This window comes from Oryctolagus cuniculus, chromosome 12 (assembly GCF_964237555.1).
Source record: "Oryctolagus cuniculus chromosome 12, mOryCun1.1, whole genome shotgun sequence".
Taxonomy (NCBI): domain Eukaryota; kingdom Metazoa; phylum Chordata; class Mammalia; order Lagomorpha; family Leporidae; genus Oryctolagus; species Oryctolagus cuniculus.
Window position 1 is genome coordinate 85,574,214 of NC_091443.1, and position 16,402 is coordinate 85,590,615.

The 16,402-nt window shown below is 46.5% G+C and overlaps 1 protein-coding gene across 25 annotated transcripts in view; it reads left to right on the forward strand.

The window, feature by feature from the left end:
• The window catches only part of TLN2 (talin 2), a 480,480-nt gene that overhangs the window by 194,342 nt on the left and 269,736 nt on the right, over positions 1-16,402 (forward strand). For 20 of the 25 annotated variants that reach the window (XM_070054308.1, XM_070054305.1, XM_070054330.1 and 17 more), the window contains one exon: positions 11,645-11,723. The exons of the other annotated variants lie outside the window; for them this stretch is intronic. The gene's annotated coding sequence lies outside the window, so the exon portion shown is untranslated. The remainder of the gene's footprint in view (positions 1-11,644; positions 11,724-16,402) is intronic. 25 annotated transcript variants of the gene reach the window in all.

Here is a 16,402-nt window from a genome sequence, read left to right on the forward strand (position 1 = left end):
TCCTGCTTCCTTGCAGATACTACTCCTACAGATAACGTTTGTAACTTCTTCAGATAGTTCGTGCGCACTTACTGTGTTAGGAACTGGGCTTTGAACTGAAGAGAAAATATGGGAGAAGCCACAGTTGTTGCCCTCCAGGAGCCCATGAGCTAGTAAGGTGTGGGGAGCAGCCCGGACTGGACTGAGTTACTGGAATTAAGACTTATTCTATGCATCTGCTCTCCCACAATATGGCACTGGGAGAGAAGTAAACAGCTTCCGCACAGCTGCCTCCAGTTCAGCCAATAAACTGTAGGACTTGCTCCTGATTGGAGGAGAGCAGCGTACTCGGCGTGTGGGCAGCCGAGTTGGGATTGGCGGAGGAGGACTATAAAGGAGGAGAGAGACGGCATGCACGAGGAACATCTAAAGGGAACATCTAAGGGGAACATCTGAGGGAACACCTGTGCAGCCCCCAAGAGAGCCGGCCGGCGGTGTGCCGCTCCCCTGTGGAAGTGGGGAAAGCGGCCAGGGGGAACCGCCCTTCCACGGAGGTGGAAGGGATAGTAGCCAACCCAGGAAGAACCAGCAGCAAACCTGGGGAGGGCCGAGCAGACGAAAAGAACAGCGCAGGGTTCAGTGTTGCTCCTCCACGAAGAGGGGGAGCGACATAATGGTGCCGTGACTCAGATAGGAAACTTAGGACGGATAGGAAACTTAGGAGGGAAGAAACGGGAAGAAGTGGAAAATACCGGAGAGAGAGAGAGACTAGCAAACAGCCTAGGGAAAATATCGGAGAGAGAGACTAGCAAACAGCCTAGGGAAAAGCCGGACGAAAAAGGTGCCGGAAGAAGCTATTGAAAGCCTAGGCATAGACTCAGATACGGACTACGGGGGGAAGCTGGGAGAAATCTCTAAGGTCGAAAGCGAAAGTGAAAGCTAGAACAAACAGACTCGGATGCGGACTGTGGGGAGAGGCTAGGAGAAATGAGGGAGGAGTATTGTTGGAGGAAAGCTTGGGGAAACATACCGGGTAGAGAAAAATGTTAGGGAAATTGAAGCCGCGGGGGGCAGGCCGAGGCGGAAACGAAAGCCACTTTGGGATTCTCAAGTTAGCCCAGGAATAGGGGGCGAAAAGTTAAAACCAGAAGCGGAAACATAAGCCTGATTGGGATCCGTCTGATTAGCCCGGGGAGCAAAGGACGGGAAGCCAAACCGTGGGGCGGAGACGTAAGCTGGGTTGAATTCGCCAGGCTAGCCCGGGGAACTTGGATTGAATGCTAGTGGTGGAGACGCAAGCTACGCTGTGTGACTCGCGGAAGCCGCTGCGTGCAGAGAGAGCACGGGGCGTGAATAGATAGGGAAAGCGGGGCTGGCGTGAGGCCGTGGTTCAGACGCGAAAGGGCTAGTGAGTAACCGCGGAGTGTGCGCGCAAAGCCGAGCCGCGCAGATGAGAGAGGCGCAGGCTGAAGCGGCTCAGAGCCGGCGAGGCGCCGAGAAGTAGCCTCGGGGCGGAGCCTGCCGGCAGGGCGAGGCGCCGGGAAGCCGCAGGGATAAGAGAAACAGAAGTTTAGAAGTAAAATGAGAGAAATGGGAATGTTGGCAGACAGAAGTAAAATGGGAGAAATAGGAATGCCCGGAGATAGAGAAATAGAGAAATAGAAAGGCCTCCCTACAATACTGCAATTAGAAGGCTTGGATTCGGTCTGCCCGATTAGTGAGGCGATGAGCACCTGCGGCGGCTAGCAGCTTATGCGCCGCAGGTCACCGAAGACAGGCACGAATTAACATCAGTAAGGCCTCCCCACAATACAGCAATTAGGAGGCTTGGATTCGGTCTGCCTGATTAAGGCGGTAAGCGCCAGCAGGCGGCTCGACCAAAGTATGAGCCGCAGGTCACCGAACACAGGCACGCATCAGCGCCTAAAAACCTCCTCACAACATGGCGAAGAGAGGACCCGGATTCGGTTTGCCTGATTGATAGGACTTGTAAGAACCTGTGGCAACTCTAGCAAGTAGAGCAGAGTGTGTGCCGCGGGACACCGAAGACAGGCGCGTATCAACGCCAAAAAATAAAAAGAAAGGGGGATCTGTGGGGAGCAGCCCGGACTGGACTGAGTTACTGGAATTAAGACTTATTCTATGCATCTGCTCTCCCACAATATGGCGCTGGGAGAGAAGTAAACAGCTTCTGCACAGCTGCCTCCAGTTCAGCCAATAAACTGTAGGACTTGCTCCTGATTGGAGGAGAGCAGCGTACTCGGCGTGTGGGCAGCCGAGTTGGGATTGGCGGAGGAGGACTATAAAGGAGGAGAGAGACGGCATGCACGAGGAACATCTAAAGGGAACATCTAAGGGGAACATCTGAGGGAACACCTGTGCAGCCCCCAAGAGAGCCGGCCGGCGGTGTGCCGCTCCCCTGTGGAAGTGGGGAAAGCGGCCAGGGGGAACCGCCCTTCCACGGAGGTGGAAGGGATAGTAGCCAACCCGGGAAGAACCAGCAGCAAACCCGGGGAGGGCCGAGCAGACGAAAAGAACAGCGCAGGGTTCAGTGTTGCTCCTCCACGAAGAGGGGGAGCGACAGTAAGGAATGTAGGTACCTGATTAGATGATTTCAGTGTACAGAAATGAAGGATCCAGTCAATGAAGTTGTCCTGTAGCAGGTGTGCCTCGATGAGCAGTGGGATGAGTGCAGGCTTGGGAAGGCTGTTCTAGGCTTGGAGGAGTGGACGTCAAAGGCCTTTTAGGGGAAGCAGTTCAGAGGGTGCAGGGCACGGGGAACATTGGGGCAGTGGTGCCAGAGCACAGACATCCAGGGCAGGTTATGCTGGAGGGGAGGAGATAGGACAGCAAGGCCTGCAGCCTGAGGGGTTAGCCTGGATTTTGTGGGATCGAGGACCCAACTCAAATGAGTGTCCTGGCTGGTTTACCCTGGTGGTGCAGGGAGGCTGGCAAGCCACGAACTGGGCAGCACTGTGGTAGTAGAAAAGCCTAGAGCCCAGCCAGAAGCTGGGATCGCCTGTTAGGAACACCCTGGCCACACCCTGCTTCCTGTGAGGATTGAGGGTACAGAGGGTCAAATTATTATCATTTTCTGAATGACTTAGGAAACATTAGGAACTATTTTCCTGCTTTTTGCTCTCCTTCTGCCTTAAAAAAATTCATGTTTTTCTAAAATGCATTGCCAGATTTTATCATAGTTAATTGAGTTGAACAAAAACATTGAAGTTTGTATTTGTTCATTTGGAGGTGCTGGAACATCCCAGTTTAAACATGATGTTCAGAATATTAACTGTAAATTAATAGTGTCAGATATTTCATGATATCTGCACTCCATGCTGAGTTGCTGTTTTTTTTGTTTTTGTTTTTTCCCCCAGCACATCAGTGGTGCTGACTTTTGTGGAGTAGCCTCTTCTAAAAAGATGAATGTGTTTTTTCTCTCTTCTCTCAGAGGAGATCCTCTGTATAAATCTGATTAATTGAAAATTCCTCATCGTTTGAATGTTAGTTAATTAGGCTTTTATTGGAAACAATGGGCTGCAGTGATACACTTAATAAGGTGGTTGGTCTAGAGACAGAAAGTTTGTTCTTGCCCAAAAGTCATAAGGAAAAATACTTTCTCCACTCTCTTCCTTTTTGTCCTGGGCCTTGCAAAATGTGGGAGACTAGGCTGGGATTAAAATGGGAGAAAGAAAAGTTCTTAAGAAAAGAGAAAAATAAAAAAATTTAGAACAAGCATTTCTAAGTTAATTTAAAACATACAACTATGGGATGAATGTTTTGGCCAGTTCAGGAAATAACAGGTTAAAAATGCATTTTTTTTAAGTTTTTTTTTTTAATGTATTTGAAAGGCAGAGTTAGAGGGAGGGAAAAATAGAGAAAGAGATCTTCCGTCCTCTGGTTCACTCCCTAAATGGCTGCAACAGCTGGGACTACTGGGTCAAGCTGAAGCCATGAGCCTAAAACTCCATCCTGGTCTCCCACAGTGGTGGCAGGGATCCAAGTACTTGGGGCCATCTTCTGCTTTCTCAGGTAGATTTACAGGGAACTGGATCAAAAGTGGAGTATCTGGGACTGGAACTGGAATTCATATGGGATCCTGGCATTGCAGAAGGCAGCTTCACCCACTTTGCCACAATATTGTGCCCAGTGATAGATTTAAGAATGGTTTATTTCTTCATTCTTACTCGTGTGTTCATAAGGCCAAAATGTATGGAACATCCTTGTACTTGGTCCATTGAAGTACGGGGGATGTGGCACTGTTTCAGGCAGAGTCCTTTGTTCTGATGGAGTTTGCATTAGGCAGATAGATAGATGGAATTTATTTTTATTGTAAGTGTTCATAAAATTTTAAGAGAATTACAGAAGAGCAAGGAATTCACGGCATGTCTGATTTTTGTTATGAAAAGCGTTACATGGACTGAGCCCTGTAGAGCAGGATAGCACTCAGTTGTCCTCTTAGAGAGCACATGCTCCACGCTGTTTTGCATTAAGATTATCTGCACCATTAAATGATCATTCTCTTAGTTACTGAATTGTGAGTATAGTGGTCTAGTGCCCCTTCAGTAGTCATCTACAGGAAAGAACAAATTGAAACATTATTTTCCAAAGTGTTGTGGGGGCATTTGGAACAGAGAGAGAAAGAAGTCTGTGTGCAGATAAGGTTGGAGCCCTTCTCAGAGTCGACATTAGCACTTTTAAAGCATCTGAAATGCTCTGCATTAGAGAAATTCCTTTAGTTTGCTGAAACTGACATCTTTTGTATTTCCACTGAGACTCTGTTTTGCACATAATCCCTCTTTGCTCTCAGGATGCAGGTTTTAGAGGAATAGAAAGGGATTTCTGGAGCTTTCCTGTAGGGTCTCTTTTCTCTGCAAAAGACAGGGAAGAATATCGCTTGTCATCTTTGAGGGATATCACTGCTGATGCTGTCTGCTGGTTCTTGATTGTTCCCTTTGACCTTGGCCCACCACCAAGCCTGTAGCAGATAAGTCATCGAGCAGAATCTGTGAGCAGAGATTTGGGCATTCCCCTTGCACCTTCTGGCCTAGTAGATGTTGTGACCAAGTAGAGCTGGACTCTGTTGGACTACAAAGGAAAATGCTCTCACGATTTCAGCAAAAGCAGATGGGACAAGTCCTGGGCAAGTGGTCAGAGTTGGGGGACATTGGGGGAATTTTGCTTTCAGACTGTCTCTCTCTCTCTCTCTTTGCCTCTTTCCATTGCTATTACAGAACTCTTTGATTAATTTCTTTGCTTTTCATGTTTTAAGACTTTGAGCGTCAAATGTTAGTGGTAACTTCAGGCCCAGGGTGTGGGGAGCAACTCGGACTAGACTAAGTTACTGGAATTAAGACTTATTCTATGCATCTGCTCTCCCACAATATGGCGCTGGGAGAGAAGAAAACAGCTTCTACACAGCTGCCTCCAGTTCAGCCAATAAACTGTAGGACTTGCTCCTGATTGGAGGAGAGCAGCGTACTCGGCGTGTGGGCAGCCGAGTTGGGATTGGCGGAGGAGGACTATAAAGGAGGAGAGAGACGGCATGCACCAGGAACATCCAAGGGGAACATCTAAGGGGAACACCTGTGCAGCCCCCAAGAGAGCCGGCCGGCGGTGTGCCGCTCCCCTGCGGAAGTGGGGAATGTGGCCAGGGGGAACTGCCCTTCCACGGAGGTGGAAGGGACAGTAGCCAACCCGGGAAGAACCAGCAGCAAACCCGGGGAGGGCCGAGCAGACGAAAGAACAGCGCAGGGTCCTGTGTCGTTCCTCCACGAAGACGGGGAGCGACACCAGGGTATATTCTGTGCGCCTGTAGCTAGATGTAGGGGATTTTCTCCACTTGGGCTGGTACTTCTGTTAACTCTGGGCAACAGCAATGCTTGGGATAGTGCCCAGTGTTCTGATTTTGATGCTGCGCAGGTGGGTGCTAGTGTAAAACATGAGTGTGATGTTGTTCTGTCCCCTGCTTTGAATGAAATGTGTTCCAGACTTCTTAGGGTTTGTGGCACATATTGAGGTTCTGTCCTATGCATCCTGCAGCTTCTTCAGATTCCCTTCAACTTGGACCCACCTTCCTGTGGGAATTATGCCAAGTGAAATATGGAAAACAAGAATTCATATAATTCTCACAGTAGAAAAGTGTCTTGTACAGCCACAATCAGATTTTTTTTTTTATAAACTGAGAATGCATTTTGCAATCTTTGTTTTTTAAGTTTTGTTTATTTGCAAGGCAGAGTTACAGAGTGGCAGAGAAAGAGAAAAAGAGAGAGGAGAGAGAGGTCTTTCATCCACTGATTTACTCTCCAAATTATTGCAACGGCTAGACCTGGGCTGATCTAGAGCTAGGAGCCAGGAGCTTCTTCTGGGTCTCTCATGTGGGTGCAGGTGTCCAAGGACTTGGACCATCTTCTACTGCTTTCCCAGACTACCAGCAGAGAGCTGGATTGGAAGGGAAGCAGCTGGAACTCAATTTGGCACCTAAATGAGATTCTGGCACTGTCGCTCCCCGTCTTCGTGGAGGAACGACACAGGACCCTGCGCTGTTCTTTTGTCTGCTCGGCCCTCCCCGGGTTTGCTGCTGGTTCTTCCCGGGTTGGCTACTGTCCCTTCCACCTCCGTGGAAGGGCGGTTCCCCCTGCCACATTCCCCACTTCCACAGGGGAGCAGCACACCGCCGGCCGGCTCTCTCGGGGGCTGCACAGGTGTTCCCCTTAGATGTTCCCCTTAGATGTTCCTGGTGCATGCTGTCTCTCTCCTCCTTTATAGTCCTCCTCTGCCAATCCCAACTCGGCTGCCCACACGCCGAGCGTGCTGCTCTCCTCCAATCAGGAGCAGGTCCTACAGTTTATTGGCTGAACTGGAGGCAGCTGTGTAGAAGCTGTTTTCTTCTCTCCCAGCGCCATATTGTGGGAGAGCAGATGCATAGAATAAGTCTTAATTCCAATAACTTAATCTAGTCCGGGTTGCTCCCCACATGGCATTGCAGGCAGCGGCTTTACCCACTATGGCACAGTGCTGGCCCTACCATCAGATTTGTTAATAGACGGCTTGTTTCTTGAGTGCCGTTAAGATCATAATATTGGGTATATCTTTTATTGAACACTTACTGGTTTCTAGGCATTATGAAGAGAGACCTTCACCTATAGTCTGTCATTTCATTCTCACAATAGCCAAAAATAGCTAAAAGTTCCCCCTCTGTGCCCTGGTGTTGAGTAGCTTTGTACCCAAGCAAATTGGATGTGCTCTGGGATGCAGAACGAGATAAGTCTTGCAGGTGGTGAGGGGCATTTTCAGCAGTATGTTCTGCTGACTTTGGGCTGCACCTTCCTGAGCCTCTTGGATACTCCAGAAAAGGTGCAGCATGCACGTTGCCAAATGATTTCTCATAGGATGATCCAGAGAAGGTTACTTTAAGGCAAGCTTGCTTTCAGTAACAAACTGCTAGTACCTCTGAATCCATTCCTGTTTGCTTAAAAAGACCTTACCCATGTTTACTGTAGCATTTTCAGTAGTTAGGTGTGACTGCAAGGAGGCATGTTGCTCTGTAGACTTGATAGGATCAGGACTGTCAGTGAGGTTCTGCTGTGAGCTGTTCCCATCCTTGCTCCCACTGAGCTGAGTGACCGCAGAGCATGGCTGATTGTATTAGCTCCAGTACCTCCTTTAATCCTTACAACACCCCCTTTTGTTGGGATTACTACAGAGGAGGAACTGATGTGCAGAGAGTTTAAGGCACACTGAGGCCAAGGGACAGTTAAGTAAGTGGTTGAATGAAATCAGACACTTTCCTCTTAACCACTGAACTGTCGCCTTCCCTGTATGCAACGCTTTGTCTCAAAAATCTTAATGCATCTCAACTTTATCGTGAACTTGATTGGCATGAAGGAGGGATCAGAATAGAGAGGCCAGCAGCTGGCGTTGGGTGGTCCATGGGGGTCTCTGGATTGTAGCCTGTAGTCATAGATACACTTAGTCCCTGTCAAGCCTCTAGATAGCTCATCTCTGAAATTAGACGGTGGTTCTTGTCCTTTGTCTGCTCTTCTTAGGGGCAGGGGAAGCCACTAGCAGATGAAGGGGGTTAATTAGGTTTGTAATTTATGTCCAGCCCACCTATGAAAGGATTTGTGAATCTGTGAAGAATTATGACTTTTAAGCCAAGCTTATAATTATGATATTAGGAGGATACATGTATTACATGAATCTCCGCAACCTTTAAAAATAAGGAGATGAGAAGAATCAATTTGGCTGGAGATAAAGTGAGCATAATAGGATATGTCTCTGTATTTTATAATTGCAATAGAAAACAATCTTTTTGTAGATGATGTAGCCCAATAAAATAAGTGATGAAGTGGTTAAACATATAGTGGTGAATATTTTACCCATTGGAATGGCCCATGCGGACAATTAAGTCTCCTCTGTTTTTATTATCTTTCAGGTAGTCTCTTTGTCAATCCCCTTGTTAGGAATAATTATTTCTGTCTCTTTAAATAGTGTCTTTGCCAATTTTGTACTTGTCGCTCCCCGTCTTCGTGGGGGAACGACACAAGACCCTGCGCTGTTCTTTCGTCTGCTCGGCCCTCCCCGGGTTTGCCGCTGGTTCCCCCCGGGTTGGCTACTATCCCCTCCACCTCCGTGGAAGGGCAGTTCCCCCTAGCCACACTCCCCACCTCCGCAGGGGAGCGGCACACCGCCGGCCGGCTCTTCTCGGGGGCTGCACAGGTGTTCCTTCAGCTAGATGTTCCCCATAGATGTTCCTGGTGCATGCCGTCTCTCTCCTCCTCCACAGTCCTCCTCCGCCAATCCCAACTCGGCTGCCCACACGCCGAGTACGCTGCTCTCCTCCAATCAGGAGCAAGTCCTACAGTTAATTGGTTGAACTGGAGGCAGCTGTGCGGAAGCTGTTTACTTCTCTCCCAGCGCCATATTGTGGGAGAGCAGATGCACAGAATAAGTCTTAATTCCAGTAACTCAGTCTAGTCCGGTTGCTCCCCACAGTACTAGCTCTGAGCTTTTTGCTTCAGTTACTTTAGCTGTAGGTCAGTGAGAAACATTAGTTGTGTGCAGTAAATCTTCATATGACCACAAGGTTTGCTACTCTGTTTTCAGATGGAATGGGCTGGTTGAGAAGATGGAAAATAGACACATGTTAGCTGGGATTTCTTTGGACACAGGTAACAGACTTGCCTGAGCTGCCTTGAGTCATACAGTACACCTCAGAAAGGAGGCACTGCAAGGAGGCTGCAGTGTCGTCCTAGGAAGCTGAGGGCAGGGATGAGGCGGCCCTCAGGAATGAGCTAGGGGTGAGGAAGGGAGCTCCCTGGAGCCATTCGTGCCAGCACACATGTAGCATATGTGCTCATAAAACAAGAGAGGAAGTAGAGAAGGAGGGTAGGAATTTATGTAGGATTTTATTGAAAACTTAAACACAAGATTTAAAAAGTTACACTGTGTTTCTTTAGGAAAAAAAGACATACATTCTGTAAGTTGAAACACTACAGGAAAATGAAATCTAAAATTCTGATAACCAGGATCTACTAAGAATTTTAATAAACATTCTTCTAATGTCTCTCTGGACACTCACGAACACACACATGGACTCATTCTACGCGTGATTATTTACTTGTTTCATTATCCAAAGTTATTGTAGCTGTCTTTTCCTAATGGTAAGTCTAGACGTCCATCTTCTTCAGTGTGTGTAGTATACTTAATATGTCTCCTATTTGCAGGCCTTTAGAGTCATTTGCCTTCTTTTCTGCTGTTATTACAAATGATGCAGGGTCTGGCGCTGTGGCACAGTGGGTAAAGTCATGTAAGTACCTGTACGAGTTTGGGGTGCTCTACTTCGAATCCAGCTTCCTGTTAACATGCCTGGGAAAGCAGAAGAAGAGTAAATAACTTACTCCTTGCTTACCTACTGTGTGTGAGTTGTTGGAAGGGGATTCTTGAATCAAGTGGTCTGCAGGTGCCTACGCTGATGCGGTTGTCCGAATGACTACAGACTGATTTTCCCAGTTTATATTCTCATCAAAAAAGTGATCGTAACATTGGCTGTTGTCAGTCTTTGGCATTGTTACTAATCTCATTGGGGAAAAATAAGAGGAAAGGAAGAGAGAATGCTCCCATCCACTGGGTTCAGTACCCAAATGCCAAATACAGTAGCTGGGTCTGGGTCAAGCGCAGAGCCTGGAGCTGGAGTGCAATCCAGGCCTCCCATGTGGGTGGCAGGAACCCAAGTACTTGATCCATCACCTGCCTGATGGTGTGGATGCTGATGTCCTAACTTGAGTATTAACAACTTCTTCTTCTTCTTCTTCCTTCTTCCTTCTTCCTTCTTCCTTCTTCTTCTTCTTCTTCTTTTTTTTTTTTTTTTTTTTTACAGGCAGAGTGGACAGTGAGAGAGAGAGACAGAGAGAAAGGTCTTTGCCATTGGTTCACCCTCCAAAGGCCGCTGCGGCCGGCGCACCATACTGATCCGAAAGCAGGAGCCAGGTACTTATCCTGGTCTCCGATGGGGTGCAGGGCCCAAGCACTTGGGCCAGCCTCCACTGCACTCCCTGGCCACAGCAGAGAGCTGGCCTGGAAGAGGGGCAACCGGGACAGAATCCAGTGCCCCAACCGGGACTAGAACCCGGTGTGCCGGCGCAGCAAGGTGGAGGATTAGCCTAGTGAGCCACGGCGCTGGCCGAGTATTAACTTCTAAGCCAAGTCCTCACCCCCCAGTATTCTTTTTTATGTATATTTTAATTTTACCATTTATTTATTTTAGAGTTTTCAAAAAATGTAGATAGCCAAATGCCTCAGTCTTTGATAGTTTAAGATTTTGGTGTGATGCTTGTAAGGACTTCTCCTCTTCCTCTATTATTAAACTACTCGGATATATTCTTCTGGTACTCACAGGATTCCAAGTTGAATTTGTGTTGAGAGAGAGAGACCTAGATTTTTCCTCTTCCTAACTAGCTAACCAACAGCATCTATCAAGTATCTTCTCAAGGCTTCCTAGAGTTCAATGCATGTACGTGGGTCTGTTTCTAAGGAATTCTGGGTTCTGTATCCAGATGTTGATTGTTTCATTGTTCCATATGTGTTTTCTGACTGTGACTCCTGTTGGTGAGCTATGGCTGTGCTGTTTTATTGACTTCTACCATGGCTTACTGTCCATCTGTGGAGTAAGGTGTCGAATGGTCAGTTCTCAATGCCTCTGAGGACTGAAGTAATACAGGGCAGTATAGGGAAATGTGAAAGAGGAGCACACCTGAGGTGTGCTAACTTGAAAAACAATCAGTGCAGTGCCTAGGATTTTTGGTTTAGACATGGTGGGGGTAGGTGCAGGAAGGGAGATGTATATATTTATTTTTTTGTTGAAATCCAAAGCCATTAAAGCATTCCTTCTACAAGGAAGGGAAAAAATGTGTTTTGCCTCTTGGCCAACAGTAACATAATTTTGGTCTTCTAAATAAACGTCTTGGGATGTCAATTCCCTGTTGGTAAGGAAAATTCCCAGCCCATGTCTTGAGGAGGAAATTCATTGTTTCCTGAGTTACTTCCTTTTGTGCTTATTGTGGGGGAAATGACCAAAATATATAGATTGAATTGTTAAAAAAAGTCAACAACGAAGCAGTCGTCTGTAGCTTTACTTGATTCCAGTGTCCTCTCACTGTTTTAGGTATTCCTGCTGTGGCCTTCTCGCTTGCTTCAAGAATATCTTCGGGGAAACCGGTCCTCTACATAAACTGAGCATTTAGGTGAGTCTTTTGAAAGAGTACCTTATTCGTATCAATTGCCAGCCCCCTGCCTGGGGACAGTTATATAAAGTGTTGAAATGTTGTCTGTTCTGCTGTCCTGTTTAATCTTTACCTTGTTCTTAGAAGGCGGGTGTGCAGAGTGACTGTTGTATTGTTTCCGTGGCTGTTTGGTTTTTCTACCTTGATGCTTCTGGGGTAATGGTAGGGGCCTAGAAGCAGAGTTGAATAGCTGGCTTTTGACCTTACTGGAGCTTAGCGCATGAATTCTTATTCATTCACACCTGTTTGCTTTATGCATCTTGTTGTTGTTTTTGTTGTTGTGGAAAGTGAAGGTGGAAGGAGAAATGCTGGGAGAATTCAAGTAGAAACGCACAGTAGTCTTTGAACTGAAACTGTTGAGTGGCTCTCTAGGGTTGGGAGACAGTTGCTATAGCCTGAGATCAAGGAAACTGTAGCTATAGATGCTTGGTTTTCCCCTCGGGTTGTCCTGGCTGGGATTGCCTCATCTCAGGTAGTGTGGGCAGAAACATGGAGAATCATCTCTGGGTCTTGGGTATAACTGGGTTAGAGTCTGACAAGGTTAGAACTTTGGATTCTGTTACTACTCTCAGTAGTTTCATGGCTGTTCCTGTCCAGCTGCACAATTGGAGATAGGTTATTTAATGTGTTAGCCTCCTTGTCTTTTGGAAATTTGTAGCTTGGCCTAGCCTGGCTGTTAACTCATTTCCAGGTTTTATGGAAGAGGGAAATTATTTTGGGACCAATATTTTTAAAATTTCTGAATGTTTACAGACAAAATTGATGATTGTTAAAGCTAGATGAATGCAGAGGTTCACGGTGTAATTATATACTGTTGTCACTTTTGGGGATGTTTCATAATAAATCATTTTCACAAGATAACTACCATCTAGCAACATCATGTCATGAAAAAGGAAATGTGTTATACTAACGTGGTAGAAGTGTCATGAATTCATCTTTAGTGGTCCGTGTTTGTCATTATGAAAGCACTCTTTCTTTCCCCACTGTGACCAGTGATGCTTGGCCACAGATTAACTGTCACCATTCTGAGCAATTGCACTTGGGAAGTACTCGCCATAGCTGCTAAGGTTTCTTTTGCCTCTCAAATTGTGTCATTCTTTTGCACTAAGAGGTTTTCTTTACCCATATGCCATCTCTTTCCAGAAATGCAGGAAGAGCTAGCATGGTTGAACTAAAATAGGTCAGAGGTTGTATAGAAGCAATGGTAGGAATCCTAAGGAAAAATGGCCCAGGGCTGGTGTTGTGACACAGTGGGTTAAGCTGCCTCCAATGCCAAAATACAGTAAGAGTGCTGATTTGAGTCCCATCTGCTGCACTTCCTTTTCAGCCGCCTGCTAATGGCCTAGAAAAAGCAGCAGAAGACGGCCCAAGTGCATGGGCCCCTGCCAAGGCTTTGGCCTGGCTCAGTCATGGCTGTTGGGGCCATTTGGGCAAGGCACCAACAGATAGAAGATCTCTGTCTGCCTGTCTGTCCCTCTCTTTCTGTAACTCTGCCTTTGAAAAAAAGAAATAAGGAAATCTTAAAAAAATGAAAAAATGGCCCATTTATATGAGCATTACATTTAGCTGTAAGTCACTCTTCAGTCAGGATGAAAATGAAGAGTTGGCTGGTGCTGTGGCTCACTAGGCTAATCCTCCGCTTGTGGCGCCGGCACTCCGGGTTCTAGTCCTGGTTGGGGCACCAGTTCTGTCCCCTCTTCCAGTTGCTCCTCTTCCAGGCCAGCTCTCTGCTATGGCCCGGGAAGGCAGTGGAGGATGGCCCAAGTGCTTGGGCCCTGCACCCGCATGGGAGACCAGGAGGAAGCACCTGGCTCCTGGCTTCAGATCGGCACAGTGCACCGGCCTGCCATAGCAGCCATTTTGGGGAGTGAACCAACAGAAGGAAGACTTTTCTCTCTGTCTCTATCTCTAACTCTGCCTGTCAAAAAAAGATCTATTAAAAAAAAAAAAGAAAATGAAGAGTTAGTGTTTTAAGTAGTCTGATGAAAGCATATATAATGTTGCACTCCCACCATGGTGGGGCAGCCCCTTAGGTAGTATTTGACGGATAAGTATCTGCCTGTGTTAGGAGCGTGCTGACAGCTGGGCGTGAGGTGAGGTGATGGCCAGACTCCCAGAGAGCCCTGATGCAAAGCCTAAGTGTGAGGAGCTCTTGGCTTGGGTGGAGGTCAAGGGCACAACCAAGCTCTCTGAACTAAGGGTGGTAGGGTCAGATGCACGTGGGATAGGGAAGCACCATCCTGTTCATGGATCATGTGCAGCCTCCTGGGTTGAGTGTTGGTCCTTGAGGACTGGTCTGGTGGACCAGCTCTGGCCACAGGACCTGAGGCCCAGCAAACAGGAAGCACATTGGATCTGTGCCTTCCTCAAAGTGTCAGGTCTGCAGGTAGTCAGCCAGGTGGATTCTGATGCCATGATCTGCAGAGAACGAAAACCCATGCTTTCTCTTGACTTCTCCTTGGGGTGGGGATGGAGTAATGGACTGAATTATCAGGGCAGTGAAATGTGAGGAGGAAGCAGCAGGTCCACCCAATCCAAGAAGCCTGCCCAATCCTGATTACTTCCGAAAATCCCTGAGAGTTGGCTGTGGTCTTGATGGGAACGTGGTGGTTTCATCCTTTGGAAATCCTCCTTTAGTGATTTCAGGCTTAGGTTTGTTTGAACATCCCTGGTTTCTGAGAAACTTCAATGAAACTTGACACATTTACCTGGTTGTTTTCTGTTCTGCCAACCCAACGGTTGGTTTCCTGCCTACTTGGTGTGCTTCAGTTAAGTTGCCTTTACCCTGGGAATATTTATGCCCTGCCCTTTTTAGGAAAAAGTGACTCCAAGCAACAGCAGAAACATTTGTCTTACATGTATGGGAATCTGAAAGATGGCCTGAAATCCTGACATTTCTGAAAGTATAAAATGTCATGAATAAGTGCTGGCAAGAGCTTGTAGCTTGACATAAACCAGAGGGAAGAGAATTGTTTTAAGAGACTTGGCTCAGTCCAAGTTTGAATAAAACTTAATAAATGAAGAGGGTAACCAATCAGTCATGTTCTAGAGCCTTCCAGAGGACCTGGACATTCTGGATGAGATCTTGAAGCGATGAGTAGTTAAGAGTTTGAGATCACCGCGCTTCACAGGGAAAAAATATGTGGTGCTATAAAGCTCTTCTGTGTGTGTGTATGTCAGCAAGAGATTGATAGTGTCAAGGAAGGAGAAATGATTTGTTTAGCATTTTACATAATGTCTTGTGATATAATCTGGATTTGAGAATAAATGTGATATTCTGGATCCCTGGCAGGCTTATAAGAAAAATATTTTTAGACATAATTCAAATGAAAAACATTGTTTTTGGCTCTCTGGGAATTTTTAGTACCCATTGCTATTTAGGGAGGGTGTGAGATTCAAAGCAGGATCTATGTAGCTATCTGTCATGTGCCAGTCATCTGTGCCAGTCATGTGAGGACTGTGACGTCAGTAAAGATACATTGTTCCTTTTTTCCTTTTCTTTATGAAAAATGCAGTCCTTTATGCACTTTTTTTTTTTTTTGACAGGTAGAGTTATAGACAGTGAGAGAGAGAGACAGAGAGAAAGGTCTTCCTTCTGTTGGTTCACCCCCCAAATGGCCGATATGGCTGGCGCTGTGCCGATCCAAAGCCAGGAGCCAGTTGCTTCAAGCACTTGGGCCATCCTCCACTGCCTTCCCGGGCCACAGCAGAGAGCTGCACTGGAAGAGAAGCAACCAGGACTAGAACCCGGTGCCCATATGGGATGCTGGCGCCACAAAGTGGAGGATTAACCAAGTGAGCCACGGCGCCAGCCCCTATGACTTCTGTCTTCCTGCCCATCTTCATGAGCTGGTTGCACTGGATCACTCTTCTTGTTGACTGTAGATGCCACCTGTTACCCCAGCCCCACTACCTGCAAGCTCTCTGAGAGACTGAGAGTCCCAATCAGCCCTGTGTTCTTGACCAGAGTCTTCTGAGCTGTGGTCCTTACTCTGTTGTCTCTGCTTAAGAAATGCTTCAGAACAACAATGATAACATCCAGATGATTTTTCTTAACTGAACTAACTAATCTGTGCTGTAACAGGATGCTGTTTCCTTGTGTTTTTAGCTAATTATGTTCATCAGTTAATTTCTTTCAAAGTTAAAAGGCCGAGGAGAACTCCAGATTTGAGGCTTTTCTGCCTAAGAATTGACTGGGTATCATGAGCTCAACACCTCTGGAATACTTGCCAGCATTTTAATATTCTACTGTAGAATGTGAGCCTTTAAAAGTCATTCTTTGTAGGCTGTGAAATACCATATTTTGAAGTCCTAAATGGGTTATCAAAGACATCCTGTTCTCTTTATGAGAAATCAGAATTGGACAACTTTGCAAATCCATAAAATAACTAGTACCTTTTGGGAATTTAAACATGACTTTACTGAGAGTAAAATAAACATACTGCAAGGCCAGCTGTAGTGTTGTTAGCATACTGCTGTAAAGCCTGGTAAAAGGTGAGAAAAAATCCTACCAGTATGTTTTAAACAATGGTTATATGCAGGGCCTTTTATTTAAATTTGTCAGAGTTTTACATGCAAATGAGTGAGAGTAGAAATATCTATTTGGAATCACAAAAGACAAACTTGAGCAAAAAAAGAGG